Consider the following 23,956-nt stretch of genomic DNA (forward strand, 5'->3'; position numbering starts at 1 on the left):
TTAAGGACAAGGTTAACTGAGACCCTATCCAGCCTTCGTCCTGAAGGCTGTGTTGCCGTTCTACCTCAACCAGGACATTTTCCTCCCAGTTTTCTACCCTAAACCTCATTCAAGTAGCAGGGAGCAGAGGCTCCACACTCTTGATGTCCGCAGAGCGCTGACATATTACAGTGAGAGGATGAAACCATTCAGGAAGCTGGTACAGCTCTTTGTGGCAGTAGTGGACAGGATGCAGGATCAGTCTATTTCGACCCAGCACATTTCATCATGAATTGTGGCCTGCATTGCTGAGTGCTACAGTCTAGCAGGGATTCCAGCGCCCCTGATAATGGCACACTCTACAAGGGTGCAAGCTTCATCAACAGCATTCCTAGCTCAAGTCTTCACCCAGGAAATCTGCAGGGCGGTGTCGTGGTCATCCAAACACACTTTTGCTTATGCGATTATTAGGCAGGCCACAGATAATGCAGCCTTTGGTAGAGCAAGTACTCCAATCAGTGGACAGCTCTGACCCCACCTTCTAGATTTGGCTTGGGAGTCACCTGATTGGAATTGACATGAATCAGCACTCAAAGAAGAAAAAAATGGTTGCTCACCTTTTCGTAACTGTTGTTGTTCGAGATGTGGTGTTCATGTCCATTCCAATACCCACCTTCCTACCCCTCTGTCAGAAGATCTGGCAAAAAAGAACTGAAGGGGTGGCGGGTCGGCAGGGCTGTATATTAGGCGCCATGAGGGCACGACTCCAGGGGATGCCCAGGCTGACCTGATGGATGCTGCTAAGAGAGAAATCTTCCGGACAACACGCACGTGCGCGCACACACACCTGATTGGAATTGACATGAACAGCACATCTTGAACAACAGTTACAAAAGGTGAGTAACTGGGTTTTTTTGTAGTGTTAATGAGTTCAGTGTAATCAAGGTGGCCCATTTCAAACAATTGACAAGAAGGTGTGAGTATCAGCGTGGGGGGGGGGAGGGGGAAATAAGTTTTTGTAGTGACCAATCCACTCCCAGTCTTTATTCATGCCTAATTTGATGGTGTCCTGTTTGCAAATTAATTCCAGTTCTGCAGTTTCTCATTGGAGTATGTTTATGAAGTTTTTTTGTTGAAGAATTGCCACTTTTAAATCTGTTATTGAGTGTCCAGGGAGATTGAAGTATTCTCCCACTAGTTTTTTAATATTACAATTCTTGATGTCAGATTTGTGTCCATTTATTCTTTTGCGTAGAGACTGTCCAGTTTGGCCAATGTACATGGCAGAGGGGCATTGCTGGCACATGGTGGCATATATCACATTGGTAGATGTGCAGGTGAATGAGCCCCTGATGGTGTGGCTGATGTGGTTAGGTCCTATGATGGTGTCCCTTTAATAGATATGCGGACAGAGTTGGCACCAGGGTTTGTTGCAGGGTTTGGTTCCTGGGTTAGTGTTTTTTGTTGTGTGATGTGTAGTTGCTGGTGAGTATTTGCTTCAGGTTGGGGGACTGTCTCTAAGTGAGGACTAGCCTGTCTCCCAAGATCTGTGAGAGTGAGGAATCTTCCTTCAGGATAGGTTGTAGATCCTTGATGATGCGCTGGAGAGGTTTTAGTTGGGGGCTGTAGTTGATGGCTAGTGGCGTTCTGTTACTTTCTTTGTTGGGCCTGTCCGGTAATAGGTGATTTCTGGGTACCCTTCTGGCTCTGTCAATCTGTTTTTTCACTTCACCAGGTGGGTATTGTACTTTTAAGAGTGCTTGATAGAGGGATTGGAGCAAATGCGGTTGTATCTTAGAGCTTGGTTATAGACAATAGATCATGTGATGTGGTCTGGATGAAAGCTGGAGGCATGTAGGTAAGTATAGTTGTCAGTGGGTTTCCAGTATAGGGTGGTATTTATGTGACCTTTGCTTATTTGCACTGTAGTATCTGAGAAGTGGATCTCTTGTGTGGACTGTTCCAGGCTGAGGTTGATGATGGGATAGAAATTGTTGAAATCCTGGTGGAATTTCTCAAGGGCCTCCTTCCCATGGGTACAGATGATGAAGATGTCCTCAGTGTAGCACAAGTAGAGTCGGAGCACTAGGGGATGAGAGCTGAGGAAGCGGCGTTCTAAGTCAGCCATAAAAATGTTGGCACACTGTGGGGCCATGCGAGTACCTATAGCAGTCCTGCTGACTTGAAGGTATAAATTGTCCCCAAATGTGAAATAGTTGTGGGTGAGGACAAAGTCCCAAAGTTCAGCCACTAGGTTTGCTGTGACATAATTGGGGATACTGTTCCTGACAGCTTGTAGTCCATCTTTGCGTGTAGAGAGCTTCTACAAGCATAATAGCTAGGATGGTGTTTTCTGGAAGATCACCAATGGATTGTAGTTTCCTCAGGAAGCCAGTGGTGTCTCAAAGATAGGTGGGAGTGCTGGTAGCGTAGGGCCTGAAGAGAGAGTCTACATAGCCAGACAATCCTGCTGTCAGGGTGCCAATGCCTGAGATGTTGGGACATCCAGGATTCCCGGGTATATGGATCTTGGGTAGATAGATACCCCTGGTTGGGGCTCTAGGGGTGTGTCTGTGTGCATTTGTTCCTGTGCTGCTTTAGGGAGTTTCTTGAGCAGATGGTGCAGTTTCTTTTGGGGTAACCCCCAGTGGGATCAGAGGATAATGGCCTGTAGAAGGTCGTGTCAGAAAGTCATAACAGGTCAGCCATTTTAAACCTTTATGGAAATGTAATTATTTCCAACCATGACTTGGATGTTGCATTGTTTCATGAGGCACCTTTTACAGAAATGCACCAACTTTCTCCAGCTTCTTGCAATTACAAATCAGTTTGGTCACTGCAGTGTCTTTCAAGAAATATTTAGTAATTTCTGAGTGGTGTTCTTTTTAATGGAAAATAATCTTTCCCCCTCATGATGCAATTTTTGAGTAGACTTGAAAACATGTATTTGTCTATAGAATTGGGGCCTGTTTTCCCTTTTGTTGGTTTTAAGTGTATACCATCTTGCTAAAATAATGGTAATTTTAAAGTGTTAAGTTTACCAGTCTCCTGAAACTTTCCTTCATTGTGAATGCTAGTTAGATAGAACAATGATTGTATAATTTTTTTTAAAACAAGAAACAAATTTAAGAAATTCACTCACTCTGAAATGAGGGTTGAGGGATTAGAAAGCCACACAGCTTCTGAGTCCAAATCCAAAGCAGGCAGCTCTTAACTTTTTTTTAGCAGCAACTGGATTGTGTGTTTTTGTGATTTGATTTTGTAGCCTTCCTCCCACCCTCCCCGGCACCACAGATAAGGCACAAAAGGTCAATCGGAACTATAAATGTTGTATTGAACACCATTAGCTATTAGTTGTAGAATGGTAGTTGTAATATGAACATGCTTAAATGAGGTCTGAGAAACAGGAGATTCCGATAATGTAATTATTGAAATAAATAAGAGATTTCACACACAAACGTTCACATTACTGGTCTTTTTGTCAGATTACTTATGTTCCTTTACCTCAACAAACACTGGGTGTTCTTTACAGAAAAAAAAAATTCAATATCCATTAACTTCTGCTATGTTTCCAGTTTGAATGCATCTTCTGCAGTTATGTCTAATATTAAATGAAGTTTCATTTATAATGGAACAGATACATCCATTTCTCATAGATTCCTTGATCTATGATAGCATCTAGAGGCCTCAACTGAGATCAGGATCCTGTTGTACTAGGCATAAACACATAGTAAGAGACAATCCCTGCTCCAAAGAGCTTACAATTTAAATAGACAAGACAGATGGTGGGAGGAAAAATAGAGGCACAGAGAAGTGAAGTGACTTGCCCAATGTCATCCAGCAGCAGAGTCAGGAACAGAACCCAGCTTTTCTGTTGCCTAGGTCAGGGGCTTGTCCACTGGACCTTGTCCTGGAGGCTTTTAAAGGCGGTCTCTCTGTTTAGTTTCTGCTTGCTGCCGGGAAATTTTGGGCAGACATCTCTTTTTAGGCTGTCACGTTCTCCAAGGTGCTATACAAGAATTTCCTCCTTCACAATGAATTTAATTTTTTTGCTCAACAGGAAGTTTAATTTTTTTAAGGCAAAAATACTTTTTTCTTTTAAAGAATTGTAGCATTCCGCATATTCATATCCCTATTTTTTTTGCTGTAAATTACACATCCTTGGTGTAATAAGCATTAGGGGAATAAGACAAAAAAATTGATAAATGTGTTGACACTTTTAGTAGTGTATTAGTTTTGCTATCATCTTAGACATAGTTCTGTGTAAAAGCAAAAAAAAAAAGCGGGGTCTGAGTTGAATGAGAGGCTTGTATCTGAGGGAAAATAAAGATCTATGGACCATTTAGCTTGAAAAGATGAGGGATGATTAAGATGTATGAAATTGGTCTGAAAAATCAAATCAGCTGCTCCTAGTTACTATTCTAGATACAAAAGCAAGAAAGCACACATTTAAGAGACTCGTTCCTATTGCAAAGTAAAATGACAAAGTCAAAACGTCAGGCACTGATTGCCATTAGGAACAGTGTACTGAATTGGATCATTGGTCTGTTCTCATATATTCTTAATATAGCTTTCCCTTCTGCGGCTATGCAGATTAGACAGTAGCGTAAAAATTATTTGTCAGTAAACCACTTGGGGAACATCGGAGGAGCAGATATGTTCAGTGTCCGGGTGCCTTTCTACAGAGACATTGTTCTAATCATAGCCTAACTTTAAGGCTCAAGAGGTTAATGTCTCATTCAGTTTCCTTAATAGTTAATTTATTACACCAGCTGACTCTGCCAAAGAAGAAACTGTAGGTGCCAAAGAAATTTTGGCAAGTCAGGGCAGCTACTAATCTCTGGGAATTTCATCCTGACACACATGGTACGTATTAGGGGCTCCTGGGGGGAAATTGTAGTTTATTGATGTGAAGGAAGAAACACAGCATAATTCACAAAATGATCAGACTGTCTGTAAATGCTTTATTAAAAGAAATCTTACTGTAAAATGAGAAAAGAAAACAAGGAGCTCAAATTCCATAGCCCTAAATGTACTGAGCTTTAGATTACAATGTAAAGGGTTATATATAGGGCCCTACCAAATTCGCAGCTGTGAAAAATGTGTCATGGGCTGTGAAATCTGGTCTTTTGTGTACTTTTACCTATACTATATAGATTTCACGGGGGGAGACCAGCGTTTCTCAAACTGGGGGTTCCAATACAAGAGAGTTGCAGGGCAGCCATAAGGTTATTGTAGTGGAGTCAGTGTTGCCACCCTTACTTCTGCCCTGCCATCAGAGTTGGGTGGCTAGAGAGTAGTGGCTGCTGACCAGGCACCCAGTTCTGAACTCAGTTCCCCACCAGCTGCAGCGCAGAAGGGTGGCAATGCCATACCATGCCACCATTAGTTCTGCATTGCTGCCTTCACAGGTCCAGGAGACATCCAGGAGCCCAACTTCGAAGGCAGCAGCACAGAAGTAAGGGTAGCAATACCATACCATGCCATTGCTACTTCTGCATTGCTGCTGGCAGTGGTGCTGCCTTCAGAGCTGGGCTCCTGGCCAGCAGCTGCCGCTTTCCTTCTGCCCAACTCTGAAGGCAACATGATCACCAGCAGCAATGCAGAAGTAAAGGCGGAAATATGGTGACCTCCCTACAATAACCTTGTGACCCCCCTCCGCCAAACCCTCTTTTGGTTCAGGACCCACACAGTTATATCATCATGAAATTTCAGATTTAAATATCTGAAATCATAGAATTTTTAAAATAGTAAATTTCATGACCTTGAAATTGACCAAAATGGACCATGAATTGGATAGAGATCTAGTTCTATATATGGGTCCTGACCAGCAGGGTTGACCTGAAGTATTTAAGGAAACCTTTTCTTCTCACTACTTAAAACTTGGGTTCCCCACTCAGGATCTAACAGGTTTCACCACTTTTCCCTCCATTCTTATGTTGGGTAAATCAGCTCCACTCTAAATTTATTTAGTTTCAACTTCCAGCTGTTGGATTGTGTTGTACCTTTCTCTGCAGCACTCGAGGACATCAATGTTTGGAACCAAATCTTGCCGTTTATTTCCCATTATGTGCTGTAGTCATTGTAGGTGGAATTGGTCCAAGTGTTTTATGTGGCGTTGATAAGTAATCCATGCATTGCCACCGTAGAGAAGTGATGGTGGTGGGTGATGATGCAGTAAACGTAAATTTTTGTTTTCAGTCTGACATTGTGTTCGTTCCAGAGATGCCACTGAAGTTTTACGAAGGCATTCCTGGCTGCTCCTATGCGCTCATGAAATGACACTACCTAGGTAGAAAACTTGTCAACAGCCTTGAGTGGTGCGTCATTAATGGATGCAGCTTGGAGTAAAAGTTGCAGAACTTCACAAATACAGGAGTGAAAACTATCTGTTTGAATATCTTTGCTGAAATTGTATGTGAAAGCCTCTGCCAGTTCACTTGTATATTGACATAGGAGACTGTTTGTAAACCTCCTTCATAAAAAGAGTCAGTAAGGAGGCAGAGCTGAAACCTATGGAATTTGCTAATATATTTCACAGGCTAGTGACTTCAGAGGAAAGCTGTTACAGTTTGATTTTCTTTGCTGTAGTGATGTAAATATGAAAGTAATCTAATTTATCAAACATATGTAATTACTAAAGGAACTGATAGTCTCATGAAATCTAATTCTCAAAATTAATCCTGATCAGATTGGATGTGAACACACTCATGGATTGAGAACTGCCTTGAAAGATCATAAACGCAAAGTGTCACGGTAAATGGGAAAGTATATCATATTGAGCGGGAGGTGTTCAGAAGAGTATCTAGGGTATTTGTGTTAGGTTGTGTTTTATTTAACACCCTCAATAATGTAGAAAAAGGAGTAAACAGCTTGCTAATGAAATTGCAAATGATGCTAAATGATGCTAAATTGGGAGGAGCTGTAAACTCACAGGAAACAGCACAAAGGGTCTGTGAATGATTAAGAAACAGGCAAAAAATAACAAAATGAGATTCAGCTTGCATAAATGCAAGCTAATGCATAAATTATACAAAATAGAGATTTGATTGGAGGAGGAAGCCTAGAAAAGTGTAATGCTGAAAGACTTGGGAAAGGAGGTCTTAAAGGTTAGCAAATTTGACAGTTTGTAGTGAATACAGAAGCAGAAACAGCTGCTGCAGTTTTGGAGTACACATGAAGAGGAATTGCAGAACTGAGTTGGGCGAAAAGTCGCTCGCTGTGGTGCAACTGGACTTGGATTATTAGGGCACCTCATTACCGGAGTTATTGTCATATTGGAGTGGGCTCACAGAAGAGCAACAAAGACTGACTTATGGAGACCAATGCGTGACCAAGATTTTAAGAAATGGGTGCATAAAGTGAAGCTCTGAAATCCATATCAATGCACCTAAATAAAATAGGCTGATTCTTCCTAAGAGCTCAGCATCCAGCAACTTCTGTTGAGTATCTGTCAGATTCCTAGGAACTGGCAGCAACAATAGTGAACAGTTAAAGTACATTGAAAATGAGACTTTGTCAAGTATTGGGTGTTGGCCACAGTAGTCTAGCCAAATTCTAATGTGAATAATATCATTCTTCCTACCTACACCATATCTTTACTGTTCCTGAGAGGTTTGGACCCCAATTTTACATTGGACTGTGTCCAGAAGATGACGCATTCCAACAACCCAGTGCTCCCCCACAATGCTCTATATCTGTGATAAAGTGCAAGGGAAGGGTCCTACCTACTGACTCTTCAGTACCACAGCCTAAAGAATTCAAGTTAATTTCTATTTAAATATGCATACCCTCTACTAAATATTGTTATAAAGCTCTTCCATTTTTTCCACATGGCGTTTGAAAAGGGGCACAAATTGTCATTTGAAGGCTTAGGGGTTGTGTGGGGGGATATAGGACAGTTTATTTTAGAATGTACTTTGAAGTTATATCAACGGCATGTAGAGCATATGGAGGGACGATCCTTTTGGTCATTTTATGTAAATCTAAATGAACAATGTTTTATATATATATATTTTTTTTTGCTATTACAGTGGAAGTTTTCGAGTCACAATCTCATTCAAATACGTTTCAGTTATATTCTTGTGTGTTACTGAATTGATAAAACTCTGAGTAGTCAAGTGATTCAGAGCAATTAGGTTACATTGTAAATCAGAAAATCTATAAAAAAACTCATCCAGTCTTCTGGATTCACGTGAGAAGTTTATTATGTTCATAAGCAGGTTATGCTGCTAATTGATATGTTCTTAAATGGAAGGTACTATATTTTTTATTTCTTCCTACAATATGTATTACATCTCTCTCTCCAAATTATCTTTTGTTGTTGCCTTGTCCAGTTTAGTTTTGTTAGAACTTCTAGATTTCTTCAGAATCCTTTTTAGTTGAGACTAAGTAGTTTTGTTTTGTCAAAAATTTTTGCCACTTGACTCTTGCCCTACTTTCAGACCATTAACAGATATACTGAAAAACCCCAACTCCAACATTTCCAACTCCAAACATTCAAAAATCATGAGTCAGTTCTCCAAGAATCATACAATTTCTTTTTTTAAAATGGTGGTTCTGGTGTTTGTGCCTTTAATGTACATTCAGACATGTAGAGGAAATGCTGGATTTGTTTGTACTACATTATACTCATCTAGATGCCTTAAAATTGTTTTCTCTAATGACTATTTATTTTGGTTCTGAAGTTATCAAGAAAGGGTGATTGGTGTTGTAGTTAAAGGCACTAGATTAGAACTCCGGACATTTCGGTTTACTTTCCTGGCTCTTTCACAGACTTCCTGTGTGATCTTGGGCAAGTCTATTAATGTCAGTGCCTCACTTCTCCGTCTGTGAAATAGGTATGCTCTGATTCTTTTCTATTGCTCAGTGTGAGCTTTTCTCCTTTGATTTTAAGTTCTTTGGGCCAAGAACTATGACTAATATGTATTTATGCCTTGCACAATGGGGCCCTGATGTTGGTTTGGTCTCTAGATATTACTTTAAATACTGGTGGTTGAGAATTTTTTTTTGGGGGGAAAAACAGTTTATTAAATATTTTAGGATTTTTTAATTAAAAAGTTCTTTTTAAACAAAGTCCTTTACATTAATTTACTAATTAATTTTTGCTTTTGTGAAAAAATATCTGGCAAAAATTTCCCATTTGTTAAAAAGTCATTTTCTGTCAGGGGAGAAGTTTTCACTGAAAGTGTTTGACCTGCTCTAACTGTAGCACAAATGCGGAAGTTTAAGATGGCAGTTTCATAGTCTTTTCTGACCATAACCAGTGTTCAAAGATTAACATGCATATTTAATAGTTAGGAATCTTTGAGATACCTAGCTAACCATCTCTGTATTGTAAAATAAGTCCAATGAATGTTACAAAATGGGAATGACTGGGAACAGTAGTTTTGCATGGTATTTTAAAATATGTTTGGACTGGCAACACTAGACCACTAGTATCTTCTCCCTTTCTTACTGTTTTGTACTTACAATTCACCCTTAAGGAACTTCCTATTTAAATATGTACTTTTTGACCCTCTGTAATAGTATAATCAAAAATTGAAGTGATTAGAAGTAGACTCTAGTAAAAGGCTTTTATTATGGTTTAAATTATCTCTTGTGTATATACAGGGATAGTTTTCTACCTGCAGGTGACTTAACGTAACTGGTTGTTCTAACCATTTCAGCTCTTTTGTGTTTCTAGGTATTATGAATTGTTGATATGAATGTGAATTAATAATATGAATTATTACTGAAATACAGTGCAGTGCCATACAATCAAGAGAATATTTTACTTTGAGTTTCTAGCTCATGTGAATGAAGTTTTAATATTAACAGAAATGACTAGGTGAAAACTATAGTGGAAATTCAGTGTTAAGACCATTTCCCCCGCGCCCCCCAACCCATCCCCCATCCAGTTGATAATTCTCTTTCTCTGAACCCTTAAGCTTTCAGGCCCTCTGTTGTACTCCAAATGGAATGTGTTATTGGTTTCATTTCAAGTTTTCTTTGCTTGAATATTTGAGATTTCCATGGCTTCAGTTTTATTATTGTTAGCATTTTCTTTGTACTTTATATTGGATTATGTGTGGAGTTTTTTTTCTTTAATGCTTGCCCAGCATGAGGCCAAAGGCAGGCACATTTCTAACACAGTGACCTTCTCTCGCTGAAGTAAGAAGGCTTTTTTGTTTTCTATTACCCTCGGAAGGCAACTGGGGTTATGATGCAGTCCTTATATTGGGGACGTTGGAGGATAATCAGCCAAAACACACACAAGCATAACTTGTTTATGCATTCTAGTCTCCTCCAGTTAGTTGCTATGAATAGGGATATATGCTTTAACTAGGGCCAGCTCCAGGTTTTTAGCTGCCCCAAGCCACAAAAAAAAAAAACGGAGGGGGAGTGCAGAGTGCTGCCAAAGCAAAAAACAAACCAAACGGAGTGGCCACCCCTTGAAAAGTGCTGCCCCAAGCGCATGCTTAGAACACAGATGCCTAGAGCCGGACCTGGCTTTAACTCTCCCCTTGTTCAAAATATATAAGAACAGCCATACTGTGTCAGACCAATGGTCCATCTAGCCCAGTATCATGTCTTCCAACCATGGCCAGTGATGGATACTTCAGAGAGAATGAGAACAACATGCAATCAAGTGATTCATCCCCTGTCATTCGGTCCCAGATTCTGTCAGTCAGAGGCTAGGGGTGCCCAGAGAGTATGGGGTTGCATCCCTGATCATCTTGTTTAATAGCCATTGATGGATCTACCCTCCATGGAGTTATCTTTTCTTTTTTTAAAACCAGTTATACTTTTCTCTTGGCAATGAGTTCTACATGTTGTATGTGCATTGTGTGAAGAACTACTTCCTTTTGTTTGTTTAAAACCTGCTGCCTATTAATTTCATTAGGTCGCCCCTGGTTTTTGTGTTTGTATGAAGGGGTAAATAACACTTCTTTATTGACTTTCTCCTCACCGTTCATGATTTTATAGACATCTATCCTATCCACCAAATTCACCAGAATAATATAAGTATACATTATAGTGAAACCATTCAACTCCTTCAAAAAGTAAAGTAACAACCCCGCCCCCACTCCACTTCAAAAGCAGTTTGTCCTAAAGCAGCTAAGTCTTCTGTCCTGCAGCTGCTCCTTGAGGATAGGGTCCATAGCCAATGAGGAGGCTGATGGAGGTTAGTCATGGGCACAAGAGGATATCTGGGAAGAACAGGATCAGAGTCTAAGTGGCAATTTGCCAGAATCATTGGGTAGTAAGCATTTTTGGCTTGGGGAGAAAGGCATTCTTATGAAAAAACAAACCAACAAAACCAGCGTATGCAGAAGCTGGACACTCAGACACTTGAGTCTTCTATTTTGGCCTTGCCTGATGCTTATCTGTTTTCATTTAAATAAATAGTCAATGAGAACATCTTGAAGTTAAAAACAAACATCAAACTGTGTCTGGAACACAACTTTGTTTATAAAACCTTTGATTGGTGGAAAGAATTGTTGTCCTTCCAGCAAACAGAGAGTGAGTCATGAAGCCTGACTTGAGTTTTACTCCGATTTGGCTAGCCTTGCTTAGTAAAGCATCTCTGTTAACTCAGTACTGGAGTGTATCCACGCTGTTCTTATGAGCAGACTTTCTCCCAAATGTATTGTATCAATACTATACGTACTAGGATCGTTAGTACCTTAGGCCAGGAACTTAATGTGTGGATCTCAGAATACTTTGGCAGGTGCATATTGTTATTTTCACTACTTTAGGGACAGTTCCTGTAAAGAACTGAGTGTCCTCTTCTCCCATTGATCTGGAACCTTTATTAGTTGGGTTATCAGAGATGCCTTACATTCAAGTCTAGTGTTGAAATACATCATAGTATATTTATGAGCTGGCAGTTTTTAACCTTTTGGATGTAGATCTAATAGGGAACATAACTTTAGATGCTCACATTTGTCTGTGTGTTTACAATGTGTGAATATATTATAGATACTTTTAAAAACTGCTTTTGACATTTCTACCCAATGGGCCTATTGTCTTACCCACTATATTCAATTTTTTTTTAAAAAAAAGTCAAGATACTGAAATATTGTTATTAAAAAATGAAAAACTACAGAGCTTCAAAGTAGAGCATAAACATGTCAGATTTGAAGTACAAATTCAGATCATGAGAGCAAAAGTTGGCCGAAAGAGTCTAAATTTTATTAATTTAAAATATCTGTTAAGTGGAGTAAAATATTATATGCATATTTGTCTGTGTATCTAAGCACCACTACAGATCTACTGTATGTTTTACAATTAGAGTTTGGAGAAATAAGAAGTCCAGTCACTGGACTTCAGCAGTGATATTGAAGAGCTGCACATATAACTTTTTGGGGACATCCTGTATGCTAGGATGAAATATTATATTTTCCTTTGATTTAATTTTTTTTCAAAAGTATTGCTAGATTGAACTGATATATTGCCAGCTGTGTGTGTAGTTTTGTGAATTTAAACTGATTGGGTTGTTCAGCTTGAATTTTGGTAACAGGAAGTGATGAAGTAAAGAAAGGTGCAAGAATTTTTGTTCCTAGGCAGTATTTTAAGTAATTAAGCTGCTGATGAACTCAGAAGACTGATGATATGCAGACAAATATTGTCTCATTGTTTCCTTGTACTCCTCCATCTGTCTGTAGAAAATAAAAGAGGAAATAGATGCCTGATGAAATATATAGAGAGGAGTATGATGGGTTGCCCCCCCTTCCAGGATGCCACCTTATGTACTCGTATCCCACTGAGCCTGCCTGGGCTCCCTCACCCTGTCCTGCTGCACACACACACAGGTACACCCAGCTACATAGGAAGACTTTCAGATAGGGATTGCCCAGTACTTAAGTGCACACCTTCTTTGGAGGAGGTGCAAACCCAAAATTATATTGTCTTGTGCTGCAAGGAAAACTGTATAGCATAAGCTCATGAAATTCACTCCCTCCCTCAGTGTGAGGGAAGATATGCACAGCCTTTTGTCCCCCTCCCCAGTTATGAATTGCACAACTGGATTTTAGAAAACTGAACAAGTTTATTTAACTACAACGGATACATTTTAAGTGATTATAAGGGATAGCAAACAGATCAAAGCAGATTACTGAGCAAATAAAATAAAACATGTAAACTAAGCTTAATACACTAAATTAATTGGTTAATAGCAAATTGTCACCCTAAGTGTTGTTTTATGCAGGTTGCGGAGTTTCTTGAAAGCAAACTGCACTGCTTGCGTCTTAGATCTCCAGGTATTCCTTTCACAGGCTAGCCACTAGACCTTTCTCACCTGGGCTCAGCCTTGGCGCGCACACCCCCCCGCACCCCGCCCCAGATTAGTTCCTTTGTTTCTTCAGATGTTTTCAGCAGTCTTCCTTCTTGGGCAGGGAGGTATTGAAGAAGAATAAAGATGAACTCACTTCCCTGCCTTAAATAGGATTTGCATATTATGGGAATCCTTTGTTTCCCAGTTTGGCCCCCACCCACTCTTAATGGAAAAACAGTAGCAGTCCAAGATGATGTCCTGTACCAGGTGACATGATCACCTGACCCTGCAGTGTCAAAGCAGCATCTCAAGAAACTTCTCAGGAAGGAGGGAGATTAGCATCTTCAGAGTCCTATTGTCCTTCCTAATGGCCCATCCAGGCTAATTGCATATTGTCTGGTGGGTGTTCCCCAAGTGTACACCCAGTTATAATTGTTATGTATTTAATATTCCTAACTTCAGATACAGAAATGATACATGCATACAAAGAGGATAATCATATTCAGTAAATTATAACATTTCCAATGATACCTCACGTGACCCATCTTCCATAAAACATACCTTAGTTATGCAATATTCATAGCTCTATGAAGAATATGGGGCAAAGGGTCACATGGGGAAACTAGATGATGATATTAATATAGGAAAAGAATTAGGTGGTGAATTCATATTCAGAAGGATTCCTATTAAGATTGCAGAAGAATTTTTAGTAAATTTGTAAAGTGTTTGTAGTGATACTTGTGTATAGTGTCAATATACAAACAGATATCATTTTAAAGCAGTGATATTTGCTTAGGTCTTGTCTATATTCAAAGTTTCACCTCTTTAACTTGAAATTGGTTTAAGAACTGATTTAGTTAAAAAGCAGTTCCAAACATAATGTGGATGCTGGATTCAATTTAAATCAGCCTTATATTGATTTAGCTTAAGTAAATTCTTTATTGAATTAAATTAAATTGGTATAACGAGGTTGAAATTGAATTAAGAATGCACATACTTTGTTTGGCGCTGGATTAACTAAATTGTTTTAAAATCACAACTTTAGTTAAACCATGGCAATTTTGAATAGAAATAAGTCCTTATATCTGTCTGGGGCCAAATTCTACTTCAGTGGTTCAGCCATTTTTGTGGATATTTGGCTATTTGCCTGATTTTATAAATTGAGGAGTAATTTTATAGATGAAAAACACTGTTGAAGGACTGCATGGAGGCAGTGGTCCTGTCCTGGAAACATTTTAAATATCTGCTATATATGCAGTGCGTTCCAAAGGCAGAGAGTTTGCACCTTGTGATCAGACAACCTAGTTTTCCATGATTAAACCCGCCCAAATTCTCTGATTAAAAAACATAAAAATCTGCATTTTTCTGCTATTGAAAGGAAATGCTGAACTTTAGTTTCTCTAGCCACAATAGGGAGCACTGGTGCCTGGGGTTGACAGCCCGAGCCCTGCCAGTAGACTAGTATTCCCGCATGGAGGAGAGGGAAATACAGTACTCTCCTCAGGGGCATGCCTGGCTCACTGGACTTTAAATGCTATCTCACCTGCAGGCTTTCAATATTGATTTCAGTTGGATGCTCTCACTATGTTGGCCGCTTAGGCGAAGCACATGTGCCTCAAAAGTGCCTCATTATCATAAACTGACAGCCCGGACCAGGAAAGCCAGAGACTTGCAGCTTAAACTGCTGCTCATGGAGAAGTCTCTCTGCCTGGTGGCTGAGCCAGAAGCACGGACACCCCCTGGACACAGTTTACCAACTGCAGCCTCTCACAGGGGATCTTCTTTGTTTGTGACTCGTGCAACAGGCCACTCTGCTAAAAGGGTGGCTAAGAAGCATATGCTGTCCCCACTGGCTTAGGAACCAACCCAAAAATGGCGTTCTTCAAACTGAGAGACCTTGTTGGTACCGACAGGCTCTACAACCAAAATAGCAGGACCCTCTGGTACTGTGGGTACTGTGAGAGCTAAAGACTCTGAGAGCTAGCTCCACTGCAGGCACCAAGGGGAAACAGAAACCCCATGTCTCAGCACCTGTGGAGCCGTCTGGACACTTCGCACCAGGCCCATCAAAACAACTGCACCCTATGCTGCCACCTCCTGTCAGTATAGCACAATTGACAAGTGCACCCTTACAGACAATAGTTCCATAGCAGCTGGAACCATCACAATTCTTCCTTCCCTAAGATCTTATGGCAGTGGTGGGCAATCTGCTGCCCATCAGGATAATCCGCTGGCAGGCCGTCAGACTCTTTGTTTACATTTGCACGGCTGGCCGCAGCTCTCAGTGGCTGTGGTTCGCTGTTCCCAGCCAATGGGAGTTGCAGGAACCGGTGGCCAGCACGTCCCTCCAGCCCACACCACTTCCCACAGCTCCCATTGTTTGGAAACAGCGAACTGCAGCCACTGGGAGCTGCGGGCGGCCGTGAAAATGTAAACAAACTGTGTTATGGCCTGCCAGTGGATTACTCAGATGGGATGCAGGTTGCCCGTCACTGCCTTATGGTGTCCTTGACACCCAACTCTCCTATTCTCAGCACCGAGATCACAGAACTGTCAGTACCGACCTGCTCCACCACTCCACCATCATCTGCTTCCCCATTTTTGAGCAATGACGAGGATGAGGGAGAGACATACTTCTCATACTACTCTTCTCCCAGCCACGAAACGATCAATCTGGCCCTGCCACACAAGGAGTACTATACAGGGGCCAAGAACAACAATGGTATAGGCACCCTTGGATGGCTCCTATGGCCTTTCTGCCACAGTGGCAGTATTGGGCCCCATGGATGACATATCTCCCTCACCACCTCAAACTTCCTAGTCCACACAGGGAGGGTACACAGCAGTCACCTATGCCTTTGGTACCGGGACCATCTGAGTATCCTGAAGAGATGATGGGAGAACAAGAAGAAATCTCTGACCAGGATGTCGAACCAACAACCCATTTTTCTTCCTGTGTCCCAGACAACACCATCATGCCCCCTCCTCCCAATGTGGGGGACGACTTTTTAGACATTGCCAGGATGCCTGTAGGAGAGTTGCAGATTCTCTTGACATCTCCCTGGAGGAAGTGTAGGAGACACGACATAAGCTTGTTGACATCCTGAAAACATCAGCATCGTCCAAAATTGCTTTACTCATGAATGATGCAATCATAGAACCAGTCAAACACATCTGGCAGACCCCTGCAACAATTGTTCCAACCTGCAAGAAATCCGACAGGAGGTGGTATGTCCCTGAACAGGGAACAGAGTTTCTTTTTTTCACATCCCACATCAAACTCCCTGGTAGTGGATGCTGTTAATGAAAGGGACAGACAATCATACCCCAGAAACACACTCCGTATGACACAGACTGGAAGAGGCTTGACCTCTTTGGCCGAAAAGCTTATTTCTCAGTGATGCTTCACCTTAGAATTGCTAGTTATGAGATGTTATTTGCAAAATAAGACCACACAAATTATGGCAAACTATCAGATTTTATTGAATTTCTCCTTGAGTAGAAAAAAGAACGGTTTGGTGCACTCATTTCCAAGGGCCAACTGATCTCCAGGATGGCACTGCAAGTTGCCCTAGACTCTGCAGATACAGCAGCATGATCTACAACCACTGTGATCATAATGAGAAATCCAAGCAACAGTGGAGAACCTGCTGTTTTAAAGGCCCAGACTCTTTGCAGCCAGAATGGACAAGTCTCTGCAAACCCTCAAGGACTCGAGGATGACTCTAAAGTCCCTGGATATCTGTACTCCGAGGACAAAGAGATGACAAGGAAGGTATTACAACTCACAGAGATTCCGGTCCACACCATATGCACAGAGACACAGGCAATATGAGCCACAAGCTTGGAAATAATGGCCCCCAAGGAGATGACAACCGTCAAATTAATCTACCACATCTCATCAGCCATCCGCCAGGTGGCAAATGTGAGATGTTGGTTGAGGCTCGAGACCTCCCACAACTTTCAACACTGAGAACTCCATCTCCGAGCCATTCAGAGACCGTTTAACTCCCTATTATGCAGTCTGGCAATCCATCACTACAGATAGACGGGTGCTGAAGATAATCGAAGTTGGATACTCCATCCGTTTTACTTCCAAGCCCCCTGCCCACCCTCTCTCCTCGTCCCTCTTCAGGGATACTGCTTCAGGAGGTAACCCAACTTATCCAGCTAAGAGCAGTAGAATTGGAACCAACAAAATACGGAGGGATGGATTTCTAGTCAAACTACTTCCTCACACAGAAAAAACAGGCGAATGGAGGCCCATTCTCAATCTCCAACGACCCAACACATTTATCAGAAACCAGCACTTCAAGATGGTGACACTGGCCACCATTGTCCCAGCATTAGAAAGAGGAGACTGGCTCTCGGTTTTTGACCTCTAGGAAGCATATTTCCACATAACGATTCACCTATCACATTGGAGGTTTCTCTCATTCGCTCTCTGACCAGATCACTTCCAATACAAGTCCTGCCCTTTGGTCTGTCCACTGCTCCCCGAGTCTTCTTAAAGGTACTCACAGGAGTCACTGCACACCTCCGCAAGAGAGGAATCATGATATTTCCATACCTGGACGACTGCCTATTGAAAGCAGCAAATCGAGCAGCAGCAATAGAGGCTACCCAACAAACAATAGATCGCTTTAGGTCTCCAAAAAATAAACACACAAATTGACCCTCACACCAGTACAGGAACTGGAATTCATCAGGGCTTACCTCAATACACTTGAGGCAACAGCATCTTAACCAAGGCAACACTTTCTAACTCTAACGAATCTGATTGCCACATCACTGAACAATCCCCAGGTAACAGGCAGGACTTCCCTGCAATTACTGGGCCGCATGGCCACATCAACGTTCATTGTCCAACATGCAAGATTACATATGTGAACCCTACATGCTTGGCTCCGCACAACTTATTCCCCACAAAGGCACAGTATAAACAAATGCCTCACAATGCCAAGCAAAGTAAGACTCACTATCCTGGTGGATGCAACCACACAACGTATGTCTAGGAGTGTCTTCCACCCAACCCCCTCCTGCATTGACTATTGCAATGGATGAGTCCCTCATAGGTTGGGGAACACATCTGAACTCTCACCCTGCTCAGGGCTGTTGGTTCCCACAGAAGCCAGGTTTCACATAAATCTACTAGAACTAAGAGCCGTTTGCAATGCATGCACCACCTTCCTACCTATGATCAGAAACATGACCATACGAATTCTCACGGACAGTTTGGCATACATGTTCTACATAAACAGACAAGGGGGTGCATGCTCACACTCCATGTGTGCAAAGGCCATGCTACTTTGGCACTGGCCCATCCAGCACAACATTCACATGTAGCAGCATACCTGCCCGGATATTAAAACGCTACAGCAGATGCACTCAGCAGGAACTTTTCTCAGGACCACAACTGGGAACGCGACACCAGGGTTCTCCACAACATATTCAAACAATGGGGATTCCCCACAGTAGACCTCTTTGCAACGGAGCACAACACCAAATGCCCATTGTTTTTGCTCCAGGGCCGGAATGGACCTTCACTCCTTGGGAGATGCCTTTCTTATCAAATGGGATGCTCCCTTCCTATATGCCTTCCTCCCACCCCTTCTTGCCCTAATGGGATGAGTGCTTCCTCTCCTACCCAGTCTTCTGTCCCAGGACTCAGAACAAACGTTGCACCCAAACTTGGAGACGCTCTGCCTCAAAGCGTGGTTGCTCTTTGGTTCCAAGGACTTGAAATGACATGCTCCAAAGAAGTACAGAACATTTTATTAAATAACCTCAGAGTGACTATCCACCACACATACCTATGCAAATGGAGATGTTTTGATTTCTGGTGTCACACGAGGGAGACCACATCGGTATCTACGCTCTTACCTTTGATTCTGGATTACATACTCAAATTTAAGAGATCAGACCTCTCTATTAGCTCAGTCAGCGTGTTTCTGTCAGCCATAGCAGCTTTCCACCATAAGATAGATGGTCTATCAATCTTTGCACACCCTACCACCAAACATTTTCTGAAAGGCCTCAACATTTACCCCAAAATCTGCACTCTCACTCCGCCATGCGACCTCAGCTTAATTCTCTTAATTACCAGACATCCGTTCGAACCATTAGCCACTTGCTCACTTCTCCACTGGTCAATGAAGGTGGCCTTTCTAGTCGCCATTACATCTGCAAGACGAGTGGGGGCCCTAGGGGCCCCCATGGCTGATCCACTCTACCCACTATTTGCCAAAGATAAAATCACTGTCAGACCGCATCCCAGGTTTTTACCTAAGGTCGCCTCTCATTCCACCTCAACCGACCCCTCTACTTAGGAACGTTCTGTTCTAAACCACATAAGAACAGATGAGAATTCACACACCCTCAATGTTCAAGGGTCGTGTCTTTTTACATAGATAGAACAAGGTCTTTCCGCAGGTCCCTGAAATTATTCGTTTCAATCATGGAATGATCAAAAGGAGATGCCATATCCAAACAGAGGCTCTCCAAATGGATTTCAGAATGCATCAAAATATGTTATCTGCAACAGAACCTGCAACCCCCTATGGGGATTCATACACATTCCGTCAGGGCAGTGTCGACTTTGATAGCTTTTCTGAACAGTTTTCCCATTATGGACATATGTAGAGCTGCAACTTGGGCCTCTGCTCATACATTTACGCAGTATTAAGCATTAGAGCAGCATGCAGCATCTGATGCATTATTTGAACTCACCTTATTATCCTCTGCCATGACATCAATTCCGAAGCCCCTCCCTTCCACTGGAGGGCACTTCTCTGAACTCACAGGGACATCACTCGAAGAAGAAGAGAGGGTAACTCACCTTGTGCAATAACTGAGGTTCTTTGAGATGTGTATCCCTCTGGGTGCTCCACTACGCTCCTTCCTCCCCTCTGTTTTCACACTTTCACACTAACGCTCTGCAGTAGAGAAGGAACTGAGGGCAGGTTGATCACACAGCGCCAATTAACTACCTGAAGCAGCATGAGATGGGGACTGTGCATGGGCGACTTAACCAGGCACTGCTACCACAAATCTCCGATTACAAGTGCAGGGGCACTCAACCACCTAATGTGGAGCACCCACAGGGACATCTGAAGTGTACCACGCACAGGGATACACATCTCAAAGAACCTCAGTTACTGCACAAGGTGAGTAACCCTCTCATTTGTGTTTAAAAAATTCAGTGAGTCAAAGGAGAAAATATTAGAGGTGATGGGAGGAAGGGGAGTAGATGTCAGGGGTAGGAGAATGTACCTTGAATAAGTTAGTAGATTGTAGGAAAGATAAACTAATAATATATAAAGGAGGAGAGAGGGAGAACAACATATTGAGGCAAATCAGAGGCTGTAGGTAAAGAAAATATAGGAGTATTAATGTCAGTATCAATATCAAATACAAAGATATTTGTATACAACATATGACCTCTTTCAGACATATAACTAATACCATCTGAAATTGTTAAAATATAAAGAATTTTAAAATCCAGTTTTTGTCTGCTTGTTTTTACTATGCATGTTGTTTGATTTACTTTCTGAATTTCTCTTAGCTGCACCAAAGAAAGTAGTTTCATTTTCATTACTCTGGCTCCAGCAATGCGTGGCTTGCTGGAGGAGGAGGTTTCTGAAACCTGCATACAAGTACATTGAAAGATTTTTTTCAGCTTAATTGGAAACCTTTCTGTTAGGCTTCAGTTCTATAAATGCATGCTTTCAAAATGTAAATTTGTAGTCACATTTAGTTGTTAGTGCCCCCTTTTAATTTGTTTGCCTTTTTCATTGGAGTAACCTTTTAAAATTATTTTATAGAGGCAAAATATATTTTAGATTAAGGGCTATGGCCCTGTTCTCAACAAAAATAAAATAAGCATCATTAGAGACTCTAAAAATATTTTCTGTATCACATATATTGAAGAGAGGTTGAGACAGCAACCAAAAGAAATGTTGGTATTCTCTAAAACGTTAGGAAACACTTCATGCAAGAGATACTGTGGGGGGCATTCTGTGCCAGAAAAATAAAAATTTGTGCCAAAAAATTCTGCACAAAATATTTTAAAATTCTGCAAATTTTATTTGTTAAAATAACACTACATCACACCAGTTTCAATTATTTTGGTAATTTTATTTAAAAATACCTGTCAGCAAGTATGTCTGTAACAATATAGAGACACAAAAATTCCCCTAGGAGTAGAGAGTAAAGAAACCCCTATGACAAGCCAGTTCCTGTTTCTCTGCCCCTTTCTCCTGCCCCGTCCAAGAGCCCAGCTCAGCGGCCAGACACTCACAACCCCTCCCTCCCAGAGCCCAACCATGGGGCCCTCCTGGCCCAGACAACCGCCCCCTCTCCTCCCAAGCCTAGGAATCCAGAGGGAGAAACAGCCTGATGCTTCGTCCTAGGCTTGTACAGAGTTTCCTGTGCACCGCCCTCTCCTTCCTGAAGGGCATGCTGGGAATGGCAGCTGCCAAGAACCCACTAGCTCCCTCCTAGTCCCCCCAGCATGTTTTCTATGTGCGAGCTGGGCTCTGCTGGATCCAGTGGCTACTAGTGGCAGATAGCAGCACTGCAACCCATTTCTGTGGGGGAAAAGAAATTCTGCATGCATGCTAATTTCTGCAAAATTCTGCTTTGTGCAGTGGTGCAGAATTCCCCCAGGAATGAAGAGGAAGAGCAGAGCGAGAAGTGCTTAAAATAAGATTTTACTATGAAAAGTTGTTCTGGCACCTTCATAACATCTGTTTTTGTGTATCCAGGCATATTGGCTGGCTTAGTGACAATAAGTTGTTTGTTTGTTTGTTTGTAATCCTTTCAGACCTGTGGACCCAACACAATTCAGAGTGAGCTGTTATTCCTTTTGCTTCAGCAGTATGATTTACTGAGATGAAATAGTTATATACCTGACAATAGAATGTCACAGGTATTGCTAAAAGAATAACTGGTAGCACTCCTTAGTTCTCTTGTCTCAGTAACTGCCAGTATTGAGGTTCACATAGGGAATTGCAAGGATAGCCCTGATCCCAGGCTGGAGGCTTCTTGTTGAAAAGGAGATTTCGGTCCTTTATTGTACATGGCCTTTTTCTAAAGAAAACCACCAGTCTGGACACCCATGTGTGTGGTTTCTCTGATTGTGTTGTTCAGAGGTTTCAGTCTTGAATTGGTGTTTAAGGCTAAAAAAGCTTTGACTGAGCAAGGGCTGCTAGAAGTAAGACTGCGCTGGGTGCCAAAAGGTTAGTGACTAGCAAGTGTACAGGGTTGCCTGCTACTTAATAAGCAGCTGCAGCAGCCGTGCTCCAAGCTGTTAGTCTACTTAATAGAAAGGCAGGTTACAAGATAGGACCAGAATCCCCCTATTTGTACTAGATAGTTTTTGTTCTTTACAAAGATTTTCTTTTGCATGGTGACATGGTGGTATTAAAGATGCATCATAATATACTTCCATGTAATATGCTCCAGAGTCCTGGAGCATGATTTAGTTGGGTGCTAGTACTGCTTTGAGTAGGGGGTTGGACTGGATGACTTTCCGAGGTTTCTTCCAACCCTAATCTTCTATGATTTTGTGTAAGCATGTAGTGAGGAAAATCTTTTAGTTACTGTGTCTACCATGAAATCAACTTGAATATGTTTTTAGTAGGGCGGTCGATTAATTGCAGGTAACTCACGCGATTAACTCAAAAAACTTAATTGCGATTAAAAAAATTAATCACGATTAATCGCACTGTTAAACAATAGAATGCCAATTGACATTTATTAAATCTTTTTTTCTACATTTTTCAAATATATTGATTTGTTACAGCATAGAATAAAAAGTGTACAGTGCTCACTTTATATAATTATTTTTTAACAAATATTTGCACTGTAAAAATGATAAAAGAAATTGTATTTTGCAGTTCACCTCATACAAGTACAGTAACTCCTCACTTAATGTTGTGGTTATGTTCCTGAAAAATGCGACTTTAAGCGAAACCATGTTAAGAGAATCCAATTTGCCATAAGAATTAATGTAAATGGGGGGGGGTTATGTTCCAGGGAAATTTTTTTCACCAGACAAAATAAAGAATTTAATACGGTTCACAGCTATGATGATTGTGAAGCTTGGTTGAGGTAAGGTGGGATATTTTCCAGGGAATGCATTGCTGCTAAATCAGTGGTTCTCAAACTTTCGTACTGGTAACCCCTTTCACATAGCAAGACTCTGAGTGCGACTCTCCCCCCATATAAATTAAAAATACTTTTTTATATATTTACCACCATTATAAATGCTGGAGGCAAAGCAGGGTTTGGGATGGAGGCTGACAGCTTGTGACCCCCCATATAATAACCTCATGACCCCCTAAGGGGTTGCGACCTCCAGTTTGAGAACCCCTATGCTAAATGATGAACTAGCACTCGGCTGAGCCCTCAAGGGTTAACACATTGTTAATGTAGCCTCTCACACAAGACAGCATAGCAAACAGAGGCAGACACACACGTTGTGTGTGGGGGAGAGAAAGAGAGAGAGAGAGAGATGCACACTGCCCCTTTAAGTAAGCTGACCCACTCTTAAGTGCATTGTCTTTTTAAGTGGACCAGGAAGTTAAGACCAGCAGCTGCTGCCCCAGACTCTCTCTGTCTCTCTCCGTCTGTGTCCCCACCCTGCTCTATATGGAGAAGAAGGGGTAAGTGGGGTGTAGAAGCAAGGGGGAGGGAGACACCCTGACATTAGTGCCC

The 23,956-nt window shown here is 41.7% G+C and overlaps 1 protein-coding gene across 3 annotated transcripts in view; it reads left to right on the plus strand.

The window, feature by feature from the left end:
* The window catches only part of MLLT3 (MLLT3 super elongation complex subunit), a 230,958-nt gene that overhangs the window by 97,851 nt on the left and 109,151 nt on the right, over positions 1–23,956 (plus strand). The window lies entirely within an intron of this gene.

This window comes from Gopherus flavomarginatus, chromosome 3 (assembly GCF_025201925.1).
Source record: "Gopherus flavomarginatus isolate rGopFla2 chromosome 3, rGopFla2.mat.asm, whole genome shotgun sequence".
Taxonomy (NCBI): Eukaryota; Metazoa; Chordata; order Testudines; family Testudinidae; genus Gopherus; species Gopherus flavomarginatus.